The following is a 16,980-nucleotide window of genomic DNA, read 5'->3' on the forward strand; positions in this document are numbered from 1 at the left end:
CCTCTTATTGCAATTGATAAGACTTTAAAAGATTAATTAATTTGCGACCGATAAATCAGCGAATATAAGTTAAAGTTAATGTTTCGTATATCGTAAAGTATAATTAAAATAAAAAACTTTAAAAGAAGAATAATTATCGGTTCGTTACTTACTGAATTAAAGGTCAAAGTATTGCTATAACGATAGTAGCGGCTGCAGCAGTGCAGCGCTGTAATAATTAAATAGCAATACAATCACGCGATTCATACCTTCCCTTCCTCTTCTTTCTTTCCCCCTTTTTTGAATAGCCTTTAGCTATACGTATTAACTTATATTAATCTGTATTACTTGTATTGACTTGTATTAATCCGTATTGACCTGCGTTTCACATTTACTAATCGATTTACTAATCGATTTACTAATCGATTTACTAATCGATTTACTAATCGATTTACTAATCGAAGTAGCAATACAATACGCCAGTTATTTGCACCCTCCCCCCCCCCCCCCCGCCCCTTTCAATAGCCTCTAGCTATACGTATTGATCTGTATTAATCTGTATTACTTATATTGATCTGTATTTACTTGTATTAAGCACTTGCAAATAAGTACCCACAACCCCCCTCCCTAAATAGCCCTTAGCTATACGTATTGACTTGTATTGACCTGTATCGACCTGACTTTATTAACCTGTATTAAAAGTATATAATAAAAATAGGAAATCTTAAAAGAAGTATAATTATAGATTCATTATTGTCACCAACGGTAACCCAAGATAAATTCCAGTAGTTATAGTGGTAATGAATCATCTAGTAGTTGTAGTAGTGATAAGTCATCTAGTAGTTGTAATAGTGATGAGTTATCTAATCGTCGTAGTGGTGATGAGTTATCTAATCGTCGTAGTAGTAATAAGTCATCTAGTAGTTATAGTAGTAATAAGTTATCTAATTACGTAAGACTATTTTATACCGATCTAGCAAGATTTCTAAGCAATGCTAAAAGAAATATCGGCAGATAATTCTAAATTTCGGAAAAGGTCGGCCCGAATTAAATATATCTTATAATTAAGCTTAATTCAGCCACCGCTATCGATTCTGCTACATTAATGCTTTATACTGATACTTACTTTACGTTCGTTACTTATAATTATTCTTGCAACTACTTTTATTACTATAATTATTATTGCTATAATTATCGTTGCAATAACACTTGACTTGCATTATAAAGACTCGAATCTGCTTTTAAGCTCGGTATATATTTAAAAATATCTATCAACTTATTACGTCTTTTTAAAATAAAAATCAAAGTAAAGTTTTCGCTACTTGTAACACTTGCAGATTAAAGACTAGGTCGCAAAAGTCTACGATTAAAGCAAAGTACAATTTGCTTTCGTTTAGCGATAATCAATTAGCAAAAAGACTTCGAAGTCGACTTCGCCGTGCTTTTATTACAGCTTCGCCGTTACGCGCTTCTTTTCGAAAGCTATTACTTTTACTTCGATATTCTTCGTCGAAACTTAACTATTTATATCTTGACTTACTTACTCTACGCAAATATCCTTAGTTCGTATTCTTTTTTTCGTTACAGCTTTCTTTATTACGAAGATCTAATCGTTTTAATATCTTTTCATTACTTTCGTTATAACGCTATATAAGACGGTTTTTATAAGGTGCTAGTAATAGTAAAGATACTTTTGGATATAATGAAAGTATACGCGAGCAAGCGGCCTTAGGTAGCATAAGTAAGTGCTTCCAGTTAAATTACTAAAGTTATTAAGGTTATTAAAGTTGCTAGGGTTACTAAGGTTATTAAAGTTATTAAAGTTATTAAAGTTATTAAGGTCTTCATTTTACGGTTTAACGCTTTTAAAATTCCGGTTTCGATAAAAATACTTTTAATAGAAACACCTTTAAATATAATAGAAGTATGCGTGGGCAAGCTGCTTTAAGTAGCATAAGTAAGTGCTTCTAGTTAAGTTACTAAAGTTATTAAGGTTATTAAAGTTATTAAAGTTATTAAAATCTTTATTCTACGGTCTAACGCTTTTAAGATTCCGGTTTTAATAAAAATACTTTTGATAAAAACACTTTTAAATATAATAGAAGTATGCGTAAGCAAGCTGCTTTAAGTAGCATAGGTAAGTGCTTTTAGTCAAGTTACTAAAGTTACTAAGGTTACTAGAGTTGCTAAGGTTACTAAGGTTACTAAAGTTATTAAAGTTATTAAAGTTACTAAGGTTTTCATTTTACGGTCTAACGCTTTTAAGATTCCGGTTTCGATAGAAATACTTTTAATGAAAACACTTTTAGATATAATAAAGGTATGCGTAAGCAGGCTGCTTTAGGCGGCATAAATAAATGCTTCTAGTTAAGTTACTAGAGTTACTAAGGTTATTAATCTGCCAAGGCTCACTTCTTATAAATCGACGTATTGGATTTGCTATAAAGTCTGAAGCATTTTAAAGAAGCTTTATTAATTAGCGTGTTAATAGTCCTATTGATAAGACTTTACAAGGGGTTGATTATAATAACATGCGATCAAAGCTCGTTATTTTAATTTTATATACTTTCCTATTACTTAATATACTTAATACGAGTAATATATCATCTTTTTAAAAGGTTTTTAGTTTTTTGCCACCGTCTTATTAGCTAAAACAAGACAACGATAAAGAAGAGGGCTATAAAGAATCGGGTTTCGCATCTTTATTACTTATTCGAATAAAAAAAAAGCGTCTTCGTTACTCTTTTGGCCAAAGGAAAGCTAGACAACTCTTATTAAGAGAATCGTCGCCGACCCGTAAGCGACTTAAGAATCAAGTATTAAGTTCCTTTTTACTTCGATCGTTTAGCGTTTCGAAAGCTTTTTTTAGTTATCAAATGTTTTCTTTTAATTCCGGATCCGAACTAAAGGTTATCGGCTCTTTTTTGCTTAACTTAAAGCAAGACCGCGAGACTCGAGAGAGTCGTAAGATTAAAGCTAACGCCGAAAAGGACTTTCGGATGCAACGCAAAAAAGCTTATAAAGCTGCAAAAGATGCTGCTTAAGCCGAAAAAGAACGCCGTCGCAATTTCTAATTTTAAAGGTTTATCTTTCTCTTAGATTTATTATAACCGTATGCTACTTTAGCCGAGTACAAGCCGGCGGTAAGTAGAAAAGAATAGCAGATAATTCAAGATTTTTATTCGATTATAAAAGCTATTTAAATAGACCTTTGCTTTCGCTGCAACGAAAGATAGTTCGAAATGCGATTTAAAAAAGTCCGCGGCGATATCATTTATCACGAGTATGACCGCCGTAATAGATCTATTAAAGAGCCGGATCTCTTTAAATAGCTTTATCTTATGATAGCTAGCAATAATATAGACTTAAGTAAAGTGCCGGATTACTTGCCGAAGCTTTCGGTATTAAAAGAAGCGTTAATCTTACCGTTATATGTTAATATATCGCTTTGGCGCTACCGCGGCTATTAATATAAGTACTCGGGCTACGTAGTAACTTTTGCTTTTAATAACGCTAAGTTTTTTAAAAATCTTCTTTTGCTTTTTAAAGAGGTCAACGTAATTATTCTTAAGCTTAAGGGTTCTGATAAAGATCTTCGGATTAGCAAGCAGTTTAAAAAGGAATGCTAAGTTCGGCGCTTTGCGATCTATATCTAGCTTACTTTTTTAAAAGCAAATAATCTTGAGTATATTAATATTAATATAAATTAAGACTTAATAGATTCTTTGCTCGTAGATAAAGATATAAAAGGACGGGTCATAACTATTAAAGACGAAACACTTGAATAGCTTTTATTAAGGATAGCGGCTTTAAGTATAAAGTTATCGGTATAAAAACGCCGCCGCTTGCGCCGAAAAGCCCGCGGTAATCTTAAAGAAGATTCGAGCGAAGATAAAGCTCTTGCAGCCGATAAGGATGCTTTACTTAATATAAAAGATCATTTAAATGCTAACGATAATTTACTTGATGATTAAGAGCGTCTTTTTTTAAAGATCATAGTTCTCGATTTGAATTTAAATATTACGGAATCTAATTAGCTTTTTGCTTAAGTTAATAAACTCGCATCGAAACAATATGTTTTTGCTTTTGCTTTAAATTAACGATCTACGTTAATCTCTGAGCTAAAACCTAATTAAAAGCTCTTTAGTTTAGCCTTTCTTATACTCTTTTTTATCGGCGCAAGCGATTTTTATATTTAACGACTCCGAAAGGTTAGTATAAAAGATTATGCTAAACACTTGATAAGGTATCGCGATAAGCGTTTTGCGACTTACTTTCGTTTTCGGTTTTACTTTTTTAATATTTTAATGCGCTTTAAGGTCGCAAAAGTATCTTTTTACTTTGTTAAGTCTCGGAAAGATATCAAGGACTTAAGTATTGATGATTTGCGAGATCAATTAAAAGAGCAGCCAGCTTTCTTTAATCAGATCGTGCGCTATAGGCAAGCTATTAATAGCATTCGCTTTTTTTAGAAGAAGCAAGGCTATTAGCTAGAGGCGCTAGCCAAGTCTTAGCTAAATGCTATAGCAGCTTTTTTTACTTGGAGTGTTGCGGACATGTAATAGGAAGACTTTTAGCGCTATCTTCTTCGGTATAATGAATATAAGGCCGCTAATTAAGCTGAGCGAGCTAAAATAATTTAAGAAAATGTTTAAGAGAACTCGGCTATTATTGCTTATTATATTTACATCCGCTAGCAAGCCTTTTTATAAGACATCTTAAGTCATTATTTGCCGTATATTAATTTTTAAGCGCGATAAGAGTAGCAAGATCGTAGCTCGAGACATATTTACGATATATTTTAATTAAAGAGCAGACCGAACGATGCGGGCGAGCTTAAACTTGATATAAACTTTAAGAAAGACGATTACTTTCGTATTTTAAACTTCGTTAGCTTTTAAGAGGATTATATTACCGCTTATAACCTTGATGCGACTCGTTTGCTCGATTTGTAAAACTCGATCTTTTTACTTTTTAATATGATTAAGAATACGGTCGATCAACTTATTACGTTAATTAATCGGATGTAAATCTATTGCGTTTGCTCGATCAAATACTATTTACGTAAAAACAAAGACATAAGAGTCCTTTCTTGCAGATTTTATTATAAGCGTCTTATGCAGCTTACAGCTAATTATAATCGGAAGATCAATCTTCGCAAGTATTAGTTTGCCGCTTAGCGCAATCATCTTTTATAAAACCTTTTTTCATTTGTTTTTATATTAAGCTGGTTAGCTAACACGGATATATAGCTTGTATCTAGCCTTAAGGGTCTCTTGGAATACGCTTTTAAGTATTGCTTTAAGCATGAAAAAGAATCCGACTCTTATAAAGATATTATTAATATAGTTCTAAAATATATTAACGCTAGAGCTCTAGCTTTTTCGCTAGTTTTTAAGATGCTTAATAAGCTGTTAAGAGAAAGGGATTATAACGCTTAAGAGGTTTGTCATTTGCTCTTTGAGATTAATTTGATTAAATCTATTCGAAACTTTATTAATTTAGATTGCCGACCAGATAAAAAAAAGAAGTATTAAGTGGAATTGAATAAGTATAGATTAGAACTTAAACTCTTTAATCTTTAACGGTACCGACAACGCTTCGAACGAGTTAAAAAGGTTACTTTTTTAGATTTCTTTAAGGTTTACGATATATATACTTGTAAAAAGAAGCACTTCTTACGAAAAGGCAAGCTTTAGATTATCAATTATTTCTTTTAATACTTAAACATTAAGGTCTATGATAATTATAAGTATAACGCGCGCACTTACTTAATACTATATTATCTTTATCGAAAAGAAAACGATTTACTTATTGATGTTACCGAAAAGGAGCATCCGATATTCGCTTTAGCTTATAGCGCTTGCAAGCGCTTTTGTCGAGATCTTCATAGCGATTCTTTGCATATGCTCGATTATTACGATCCTTCTTTTATAGCTAACGAAGAAGATAAAGCTGGTTTAGACGATAAATACGATATAAAAAGCTTTGAGCTTCGAGACAATAATAATATTGACGCAAAGGAAGAATAGAACTTACGGAATCTTCGAAATCTTAGTATTGTCTTTATAGACGAAGACGATATATCGAATCGCTTCGAAGATCTTGCTTATAATTAAGATTTATATATTAGCAAATACAATATTTTATTTACTTATGTTCGAAATTGAAAAGCTGCTGCAAGAGTATCTGATATGCGAGTTAGCGCTATTCGAGGTTGTAATTTTAAAAGGCTTTCCGATAAGCAGAAAAGGTTTTACTATTTTATAGTAGACTATTATACTATAGTATTACTAAACCAACCCTTTTTATAGCTGCTAATTTATCTCGACGGCAAGGCTGGCACGGGCAAAACCTACTTTATTTTAGCTACTTGCGTTCGGCTTTAAGATATAGCGGATAAAGCTGGCAAGCTAAATCTAGTTATCCGAGCAGCGCTTACAAGTGTTATTGCTTTTAGCATCGCAAGAGCTATATTACATTCTTTATTAGCGCTACTAGTCAAACATTATGTTATAAACAATTTTTTTGCTACCTTTTAGACTTTTTAAGCGAAATTTAAGGACTGTAAGTATTTAATTATTGATGAGAAGTCAATAATTAATTTAAAGGATTTCGCTCGAATTTAACGGCGTTATGCTTAGATTTTCTTTGAATCTTAAAAGCTATTTAAAGGTTTAAGTATTTACTTTTGTGGTGATTTTTATTAGTTACCGCTAATTAGAAGGAAATCCTTATTTGTAACTTATAACTTTTCGCCGGAACAAAAGATCGGTTAGTCTTTTTATCGATTATTTAACAAAACCATTCGATTTAAAGTTATTATACGTTAAGAAAGCGAGTCTTTAAAAGCTATCAATTTCCGTAAAGCACTTTTAGAACTCCGAGAAGATAACCTTTCGGTAGATAGCTAAGAACTCTTTATTTCTCGAGCTAAAATGAATATCCGGCCGGCTGATAAAGATTCTTTTAAAGATGCTTTCCGTATTTACTTTACGAACGCGGAAATTAGAGAATATAATTACGAGCAGCTAAAAAAGCTAAACGCGCTTATCTTAAGACTTAAATCAGAAAATATAGGTAGCGCAAAAGCTTATAACGCTGATTGAAAAGAAGCTGAGGGCTTAAAGTAAAGCATTAATATATGTATTAAAGCTAAAGTGATGTTGAATTAAAATCTCTGGACAAAAATGAGAATAGTCAATAGGTTTATAAGAATAGTTAAGGATATCTTTTAAAAGGCAAGGGCTAAACCACGTAAAGAACTGCTATAAAGCATTATAATAGAGATCGAGGATTATATTAGTCTTACTTTCGAAGAAACTAGATAGTTCTTAATATTTACTATCGATCGAGACTTTTTTTACGATAATAAGCTTTGCAATCGTCGGCAGCTTCTTCTTCGCGTAGCTTACGCAATTACGGTATACAAGAGTCAAAGAATTTCCTTGATTAAAGCAATAATTAATTGGGCTAGGGCTGAATTTGCTTATAAGCTATATTATATATCAGCTTTTAAAGTGAAGACTTTAGCGGAGGTTATGTTTGAGAATGTGTTTGATTTTTGCCGCTTCAAAAAGAAGTCTATTAGTATTAGTATTGATCGGGATACAGATTATGTGTATCAGGGGCAGCTTGCACAGCGGTTGTAAAACGTATAAATATATATATTTGTGTATTATATAAAAGTTATAAAAGTTATAAAAGTTACAAAAGTTATAAGAGTTATAAAAGTTATAAGAATTAATAAAAAGCTTTTATTTTTCGCTTAATTCAAATAAAAGCTTATTGCTACGTGTATTTAATCTTAGTAGAATACTTTCTTTGCATTTAAACACTTTACTTTTACGATATATTAAAATCAAACAATATATAATAATTAATTATTTATCGCTTTTCTTATTGCTATTATAAATACGAAGCAAGAGAAAGAGAGTACTATTAATTATATTGAAAAAGGGGAGCTTAAAAAAAAGGAGCTTAAGGAAGGGGAGATTGAGGAAGAGGGCATTAAAAAGGAGGAGGATATTGAGGAGGAGGGCGATATTAAGGAGGAGGGCGATATTAAGGAGGAGGACGATATTGAGGAGGAGGAGGATATTAAGGAGGAGGCTATTACATTATTATTAAAAACTCTTTTATTAAAGGACTTTTATTACGCAACTTTACAACGCGCTCTTATAGCATTATTATCTAGCTTGCTACGTTATCGATATAAGTCACTCGATCTCTTTGGTAGTGACGACGAGATGACTTGCATTATGAGTGAGATCAACTTTAAAGGACTTATCGATACTTAAAGCAGCTAATAAATTAATGATAATGCTTAAGGTAATAATAAGATATAAGATAATGCTCAAAGCAAACAAAAGAGCGAAGTAAGTAAAAAAAGAGGCTAAGATATTATACTTACGGATCTTTTTAAGTTTATATATACGATGTATAAAGATAAAAAAATATACGACGATCTCGAAGTATACCGCGCTTTTAAGCAGATCGAGCAATCGAATAAGATCAAGGCTAAAGCGGAAGCATTAGATTTAGCGTTAAATTTGCTTTTTCTTTTATTCTTTTTAACTTTTAAGCTAAGCATAGATACGATCTATCAATCTCTACCGCGTCTTACGCTTTTCGTACTCGCTCAGCTACTTAAAGGATTTATTAAAATCGAGTGCACCAAGTGCAGCAGCTTCCGTTTATTATTATACTTTTTTATCTTGAATACTAGTTTGCGATTTACTACTTGCTTAGATTGCTATTACTAACGACGCTACGAGCTAGCTAAAGAGTACTTTATTCGGGATACAGCTCGGAAGTGTTTGGTTAGCAATTTAGCAGATGTAATAATGTTAGAATATATAGCGAAATTAGCGGACGAACTTTGTTAAAGCTGTTTAAGTTTATTTTTATAAAAAGAGCTAGATAACTTATATACTTGTTATTATTGTCGCAATAAGCGGACCTTTTAGCGCTTATGTGTTTTAGATAAGCGTATAAAAGAGGCTATTCAAAGCTTAAAAGCTTACGCAAAGATCGAGCTTAAAGCTTATCGATTGATAGCTATAAAAGAGTATAAGCTTAACGAATTATAAGATGTATACTAATGGTTTATTATTAAAGGTGGTTGTATAACTATTAGCAATTGATTAAGGGTAAATAATGTATTTAAATTGTAATTTTAATTGCGCCGAATCAACTGTAACTTTTATAACTTTTATAACTTTTATAACTTGATAATTTTATATGATTATGCATGCTAAGCCGATAGATTTAATAAGAGCGAAAATTTACTTATATTATAAAAGTTATATAAGTTATAAAAGTTATAGAAGTTATAAAAGTTACAAAAGTTATAAGAGTTACAAGAGTTATAAGTTACTTTATAAAATATAATATAGATATATTGTTATACCGACGAATACGGCAAGTGTGAGAATTTAGTTGAGCACGGACCTTTTTGAAAAGTGAATTCGTTTATTACTTTTGAATATTTATTATAACTTAAATATTTTTTTTAATTTTAATATCAATATTAATATCAACTTTAATTTTAACCTTAACCTTAACTCTAACCTTAACCTTAACTTTAATTGCAGCTATAACTACGATTACAATTATATTAGCAATATGATCTCACTTTGCTAGCGCAACTTTCGAGACGGACTTTATACAAGGCGGGTGGGTCGGCCGGATCCGGCTTATAAGCGGCAGGTATAACTACTTCGCAGGCAGCAGTAGCTGCTTTTATACTTTTTCCTTTCTTTTTAATAAGCCTTGCCTCTTGCTTTGCTTATTGCTTTAGTTGAGCCCGCGGTGTAAGTGATAAGTGATACATTCTAGTTACTTACGCTAATATTATATATAGATTCAATTAAGACGACGACGATAATAATAAGATTAAGCTAATGATCTTTCGTTCTTTTTCTTTTTCTTTTTCTTTTTTTTATACCGTCTTCGCTATTGCTTTGCTTTTTCTTTTCTTTTTCTTTCTTACTGTTATAAACTTAATAGTAAGAGAGGTTGAAAGAGAGGTAGAAGAAGATGAAGTGATAAAAGATTCTGGGCTCGTAATGTAAGTTATCTTAAGATCAAGTGATACATTTAAGCTACTTACGCTAATGATATATATATATATATATAGATTCGAAGACGACGACGATATGAATAAGCTAATGATCTCTCGCTCTTTTTCTTTTTTTATCTTCGTTTTTCTTGCTTTATCGATTTTTATTAGCGCTCCGGCTTTTATATTCTTCGCCGCCGCCGTGCTCTCTTTTGCTACGCCACTTGCTACCTTTCGCTTTATAAGCTTTGGACCGATCTTACTTTTATAATAAAGCATAAGCGTAAGTATATTTTCATATCCTTTATTAATGCTTATTAATCAGATTAATAGATGTTTGCGTTTTCGCCGGCCGTTAGTAAAGGGACCCTTTTTATTAAGGCTTAGCTTGAACAAGCTTAATCAATTGCCGGGTTTGCGCGGCTCCTTTAAGTATAGACTATTTAAAAGAAAAACAAAGACTTATATACGCTTTCCGCTATAAGCATATAGTGGTCGTATAAGCAATCGGACTTGTTAAAGCTCTTTTTCCTTCGCCGTGCTATTATCGGCTACGTCGGCCGTATTATAAAGATCGAATTATAAGAATTACTTTTATCTTTTAGCAACTTTAAGCTAATATAAATATATAAAGGTGAGCTAGTAGACTCGCTTTGCGATGCGTGCGCTGCTGCTCGCTAAGAGTGCTAAGCATACTCTTCGGCCGGTAAAGTATAAATATTTAATTCGAAGGATGCGTGTGCTCGCTGTCGATAGTCTTTTCGAAAGTGTATTGCGTTTAAGAAGAGCTTACGTAAGAAACGTAGACCTGGACCTTTTTCTTTTGCTCGAGACCTCCCTTCTCTCTCCTTTCCCCTTCTTTTAAGTGCACTTCTTATAGCTAAGTTAAAGATTCGGGTTTAGACCCTTTTTAATACATATTCTTAAACTTAATAACTCTTATAACTTTTGTGACTTGTATGATCTTATAGCTTTTATAACTTCTATAACTTTTATAACTTTTGTAACTTTTGTAACTTTTAATATTTTCGTAATATAAGTAAATATATAAATATAAGTAATAAAAAGGGTCCGGGGTCTCTTCGGTATAAAAATGAAAAGATGAGTAATAAAGAGGGGTTTAAAGGGGTCTCCCTTTTATAATAAAATATAAACTCGATAATAATTTTTGTAACTTCTGTAACTTTTGTAACTTCTGTAACTTTTATAACTTTTGTAACTTTTATAACTTTTGTAACTTCTATAACTTCTATAACTTTTGTAACTTTTATAACTTCTGTAACTTTTGTAACTTCTGTAACTTTTGTAACTTTTGTAACTTCTGTAACTTCTAATATTTTCGTAATATAAGTAAATATATAATTATGAGTAATAAAGGGGGTCCGGGGTCTCCCCGGTATAAAAATGAAAAGATGAGTAATAAAAGGGGGTTTAAGGGGGTCTCCCTTTTATAATAAATTATAAACTCGATAGTTTTTAATATAATAATACTTTTATATATATTTACTTTTATTTTACGATCTATTTAATAAGTTTGATATTTAGCAAAACATAAAGTCCGATATAATATTATTAACGGGCTAATTATTAATTTTATAAAAATCTAATTTAATAATATACTAATGAGTAATTAGCCCGTTGGTGACACTACAGAGAACTTGGTCCTCTGCCCTGGTTAATTAAATTAAAGGTCAAAGCATTGCTATAACGATATCAGCGCTTTAACAATCAAGTAGCAATAAGATTACGCGAATTATATCCCCTCCCCCCCCCCCTTCCCTTTCTTTGAATAGCCTTTAGCTATACGAATTGACTTGTATTGACTTGTATCGACTTGTTTCGACTCGTATTAACTTGTACTGACTTGTATTAACTTGAATTAACTTATATTAATTTATATTAACTTTTATTAACTTGTATTTTATATTTAATAATCGATTAATTAATTATATTTATTAACTTTATTTACTAATTACATTTACTAATCACATTTACTAATTATATTTACTAATCACATTTACTAATCTTATTTACTAATCACATTTACTAATCTCATTTACTAATTACATTTACTAATCACATTTACTAATCACATTTACTAATCACATTTATTAATCACATTTACTAATTACATTTACTAATCACATTTATTAATTACATTTATTAGTCACATTTACTAATCATATTTATTAATCACTTTTACTAATCACATTTACTAACCGACAACCCTCTTCTTTGAATAGCCCTTAGCTATACGAATTGACTTGTATTAACTTGTATCGACTTGTATCGATTCGTATTAACTTGTACGAACTTGTATTGACTTGAATTAACTTATATTAACTTATATTAACTTATATTAACTTTTATTAACTTGTATTTTATATTTAATAATCGATTTATTAATTATATTTACTAATTATATTTATTTATTATATTTATTAATCACATTTATTAATCACATTTACTAATTACATTTACTAATTACATTTATTAATCACATTTACTAATCACATTTACTAATCGCATTTACTAATCACATTTACTCATCAAATTTACTAATCACATTTACTAATCACATTTATTAATCACATTTATTAATTACATTTATTAGTCACATTTACTAAATATATTTACTAATCACTTTTACTAATCACATTTACTAACCGACAACCCCCTTCCCTGAATAGCCCTTAGCTATACGAATTGACTTGTATTGACCTGTATCGACCTGTATCGACCCGTATTAACTTGTACTAATTTGTATTGACTTGAATTAACTTATATTAACCTTTATTAACTTATATTTTATTTTTCATAATGGATTTATTAATTATATTTACTAATTATATTTATTAATCATATTTACTAATCACATTTACTAATCACATTTACTAATTATATTTACTAATCACATTTACTAATCACATTTAATCATTATATTTACTAATAACTTTTATTAATCTCATTTACTAATTTTATTTATTAATCGATTTATTAATAGATTTACTCATCGATTCATTTAAATAAGAAAAAAGCAACTGCAATTATATATATATATATATAATATACGTAGCTTTAATTCAAGAGCTCGGCAAGCACGTGCAAGTTAAATCTTTTCAAGTAACGTGACTTATAACTAGCCTCACTTTAAACCCATAGGGTTTCCTTATCCCTCGTGGGTAATTTCACTTAAAAAAATCCTCCCTATAGGGCTTTAAAAAAAAAATCCCCTATCGGCCAAGGCCCCATAGGGCGAATGGGGAGGAAAACCCCGTGGGGCCCCCACCCCATGGAGCAGCCTAATACGGATTAGCCTTTCACTTTAACGAAGCGGACTTAATATATATAAAGCCGTATCGAAGAAAGATATTATCGATTTCGTTTCAATTCCGAAACGATACTTTTAAATACGAGCAAGTTTTAAAAAAAGTTCGTAAAACAATAAATAATCTTAATTTTAAGCGTCGTTATAAAGCTTTAAAAGCATAACGAAAATCTATTAAAAAAGCTGTACGAAAACGCGTTAAAGCACTTATTCGAATAGCTAACGGCGGTAATGCGAAGGCTTTTCGTATTAACGATTTTAATACTTCGGATATAATTCGCTAACGATGCATTATATCGGCGGATTTATATGCTCGCGTATTTAATACAAAAGCTATTATTATACTAATAGAAACTCGAGCGCGTAACGCGGCTTTTCGAGTTACGCTATACTCGTTAAAAGACGCTTTTTCAATAAAAGCAAAAGTCTAATCTATTTATAGCTAGCTTAAAGTTACTTTCGCTAAACTAATAAAAATAAATAAACTCGAGCCCGTTTACACCGCGATTTTTAACCGAAACGCTTTACGACCGAAAGACTTACGGAATCTGCTCGTTACGCTACTAAAAGCTCTTAAAGCTGCACTTAAGCTTAAAGCCAAGCTTTTTAAGATTATTAAATTATACGAAAGACTTAATAAAGTGATTTTTTTTTTAAAAATAAACTATAAAGCGACTCGTATTAAGCTTTTAAAAGAGCGCGATTTGCTAAAGAACTTAACTTTTAATAAGACTATTGCGTTTTTCGCTGCTCTTTTTACTTTTAAACGATTTTCTTTCGAAAGTATAATCGATAAGATAATTTAATAAACTTTTATTAACGAAAGCGCTATTAACTGCTTTTAAGCTACGGTTAGCGTTGCGAAAGCTTTAAAAGATTGTTTAATCATAAGTAGCAAGCTTATATCGAAAGCGACAGATAATCCGATAAAAGACGGACTTGCTTCGAAGCTTTAACGGCTTATTTAAAAAGAAAGTAATATCTTTTTATTTAATAGCGATCCGTTTTGCAAAGTTACGAGTCGCTTTATTAATAAAGCGCTTTATCGCAAGAATTTACTTTTTTTTTTTTCTTTTATTATTGCGACTTACGGCCGAATCATCGATAAAGCAGACTTTACGCAAGTCTTTGCTCGATTAAAACGGATCTTATATAAAGATGCTATTGCTTAACGGTCTTAGCTCGAACGCTTATTCGAATTCTTTTAGATAACTAAGTTTTAATTGCAAAAAAACATTCGTAATAGTTAAATTAAGCACCGCCGACGCAATACGCTTTAAGCATTCGAATCTCTTTCGATTTAAAAACGGTTCTGCTTTATTCTTATTATCGGCTTTATTCCGACTCTTTTTATAGCCGTGTTTTACGGTGTTTTTTAATTTTAATATCTTTTTTTCGATTAATTTATTCGTAAAAATCAACGTACTTTACGAACCGCAATCGAAAGCGATTCGAAACTTTTTTCAACGGAAATCGATCTAGCTTCGACGTTTAACTAGCTATTCTTTAAATACTTTTATTATTATTCGTTAACTTTTAAAATCATTATTAATATACTCGAATAATCTTTTATTATTAATACGCGAGTTATATTCGATATAAGTACAAAAGTTAGCGTTATCACTTATAACGCCGCGATTAAATTCGAAATCTTTATAACTTACGATTAAAAGATAAGCTTTCGAATAATTACCGGTTTATTATCGCGCTTTATCAGATACGCCGATAATATGTTTATTAATATCGAAAGTGCTACGATTTATATTCGATTTTACGTTATAAATTCGTTAAAGTTTCGATTTATATTCGATTACTTTTTTATACGTAAAACGAAAATCGGTCTTCGATACTTTTCGAATTATAAAAGTGATCTTGTTATTGCAATAGTTATTAATCCGTTTATAAGCTAAGTTACTTAAGTTAAAGTGAGCGATAAAACAAATTAATACGACGAAGCCGTCGATCGTTTAAAAAAGCAAAGTATAAGCTTTATCTATTACGATAAGTTTTCGAGTAATAGCGGCAGCGACTTAAAAAACTAATGACCGGCCTCGTTAAAAGCGCCGAAGTCGATATATTAAAAGCTTTTTGCTTTTCGCTCCGTTTTGAAAGCGAAACGCTATAGTATTAAAAAGAAGACGACTTTATTATTTAAAAGCAGTTTATTAATATTCTTGCTTTTACGGAATGCGATTTATACAATCTTTTAACAACTTGTTAAATAAATGCCGTTAGCACTAATAACTTTATAACCCGCTATTACGATTATATCGACTATTAAAATTCGATACTTTATCGAATTCGAAAAAAGATCTTTTCGAACTTAATTAAAATGTTCGGCATGTATAAGATTAAAGATAAAAAGATTAAGCTAATTAACGAAGCAAACGGCGTAAAAACAATATTAAATAGCAAAGTTAATTAATATAAGCTATCGAAAGCTAAAGATACGCTATAAAAGCAAGTAAAAGAATACAAGCAATACTTCTTTCCGCGTATTACCGATATACCGAAAGGCTTTCGAATCATACCCGAACGCATAACGAACTTAGATATCGATAATACTTTACGACTTAAAAAAAAAGATTTATTTAAAAAGATAATATTAAACAAAAAAAAATCAATCGCATTCGCTTAACAAAAGTGCAATAGATTTTACGACGACGTTTTATTATCGACTAAGCTTAAAACTATTTTATATACGGCTTAGTAAGCTTTTAACTACTCGTGCTCGAAGGCTTTATAGCTTATTATTATTAAAATGCTTTAAAACAAGCTTAATAAAAGAGTTTTAAAGTATTACGAAAGATCGTACCGAAATCAATAGTTCTTAATAATTAAAAAGCAGCCGAGCTAATACCGACTTATCAACTTAACAACTCTACTTAATATAATTATAAAGAAAGACGTTAATTTACTTTCAATTATAAATAAGTTTGCTAAAGAGTTTTTTAGTTGCTAGATAACTAGCTTAATCGACTTTTATTCGAGTTATAATTAATAAACACTCTATCAATCGAGTAAAGACCTTACCGCTTTCTTTACACCGCTAAGTCTTTTTCGATGCATTACTTTCTTATAAAGTATTATAAACTCGATAGCTTAATTCGTTCGAATAATCAATTTTATTTTAAGTCTTTTGCAACTTAAAGTCTTTATGCTATTTATCGACGATATTAAAACAAAAGGATTATAAACGGACTATTCCGACGAAAAAGCACTTTCGAGTATACGCCGATTCGTATTTAAATACATTTAAAACATCGATAAGATTTTAAAACAGATTAAGCGCGTTAATATTATAATTAAAAAAAAATCATAGTTTTATTAAGATAAAATAAATGTAATAAGATTCGTATGCAATTCGAAAAGTCGAAAACCCGCCGCGGATAAAATTATTAAAATTAATAATTAAAAAACCTTCGAAAACGTTATTAAAATTAAAAGATTTTTAAGCTTTTGCTTTTACTTTCGCATTTAAGTTAAAAGATTCGTATATATTATTAACTTTTTTTATAACTTTATAAAAAAAAATATAAATTAATAATAGATCGAAGCGCATTCGAAAGCTATACGAATACTATAAAATGCTTTAACGACAGCTCCGGTT

The sequence above is a fragment of the Drepanopeziza brunnea genome (assembly GCF_022702325.1).
Source record: "Drepanopeziza brunnea f. sp. 'multigermtubi' strain 214-2 chromosome Unknown ctg10, whole genome shotgun sequence".
Lineage (NCBI taxonomy): Eukaryota > Fungi > Ascomycota > Leotiomycetes > Helotiales > Drepanopezizaceae > Drepanopeziza > Drepanopeziza brunnea.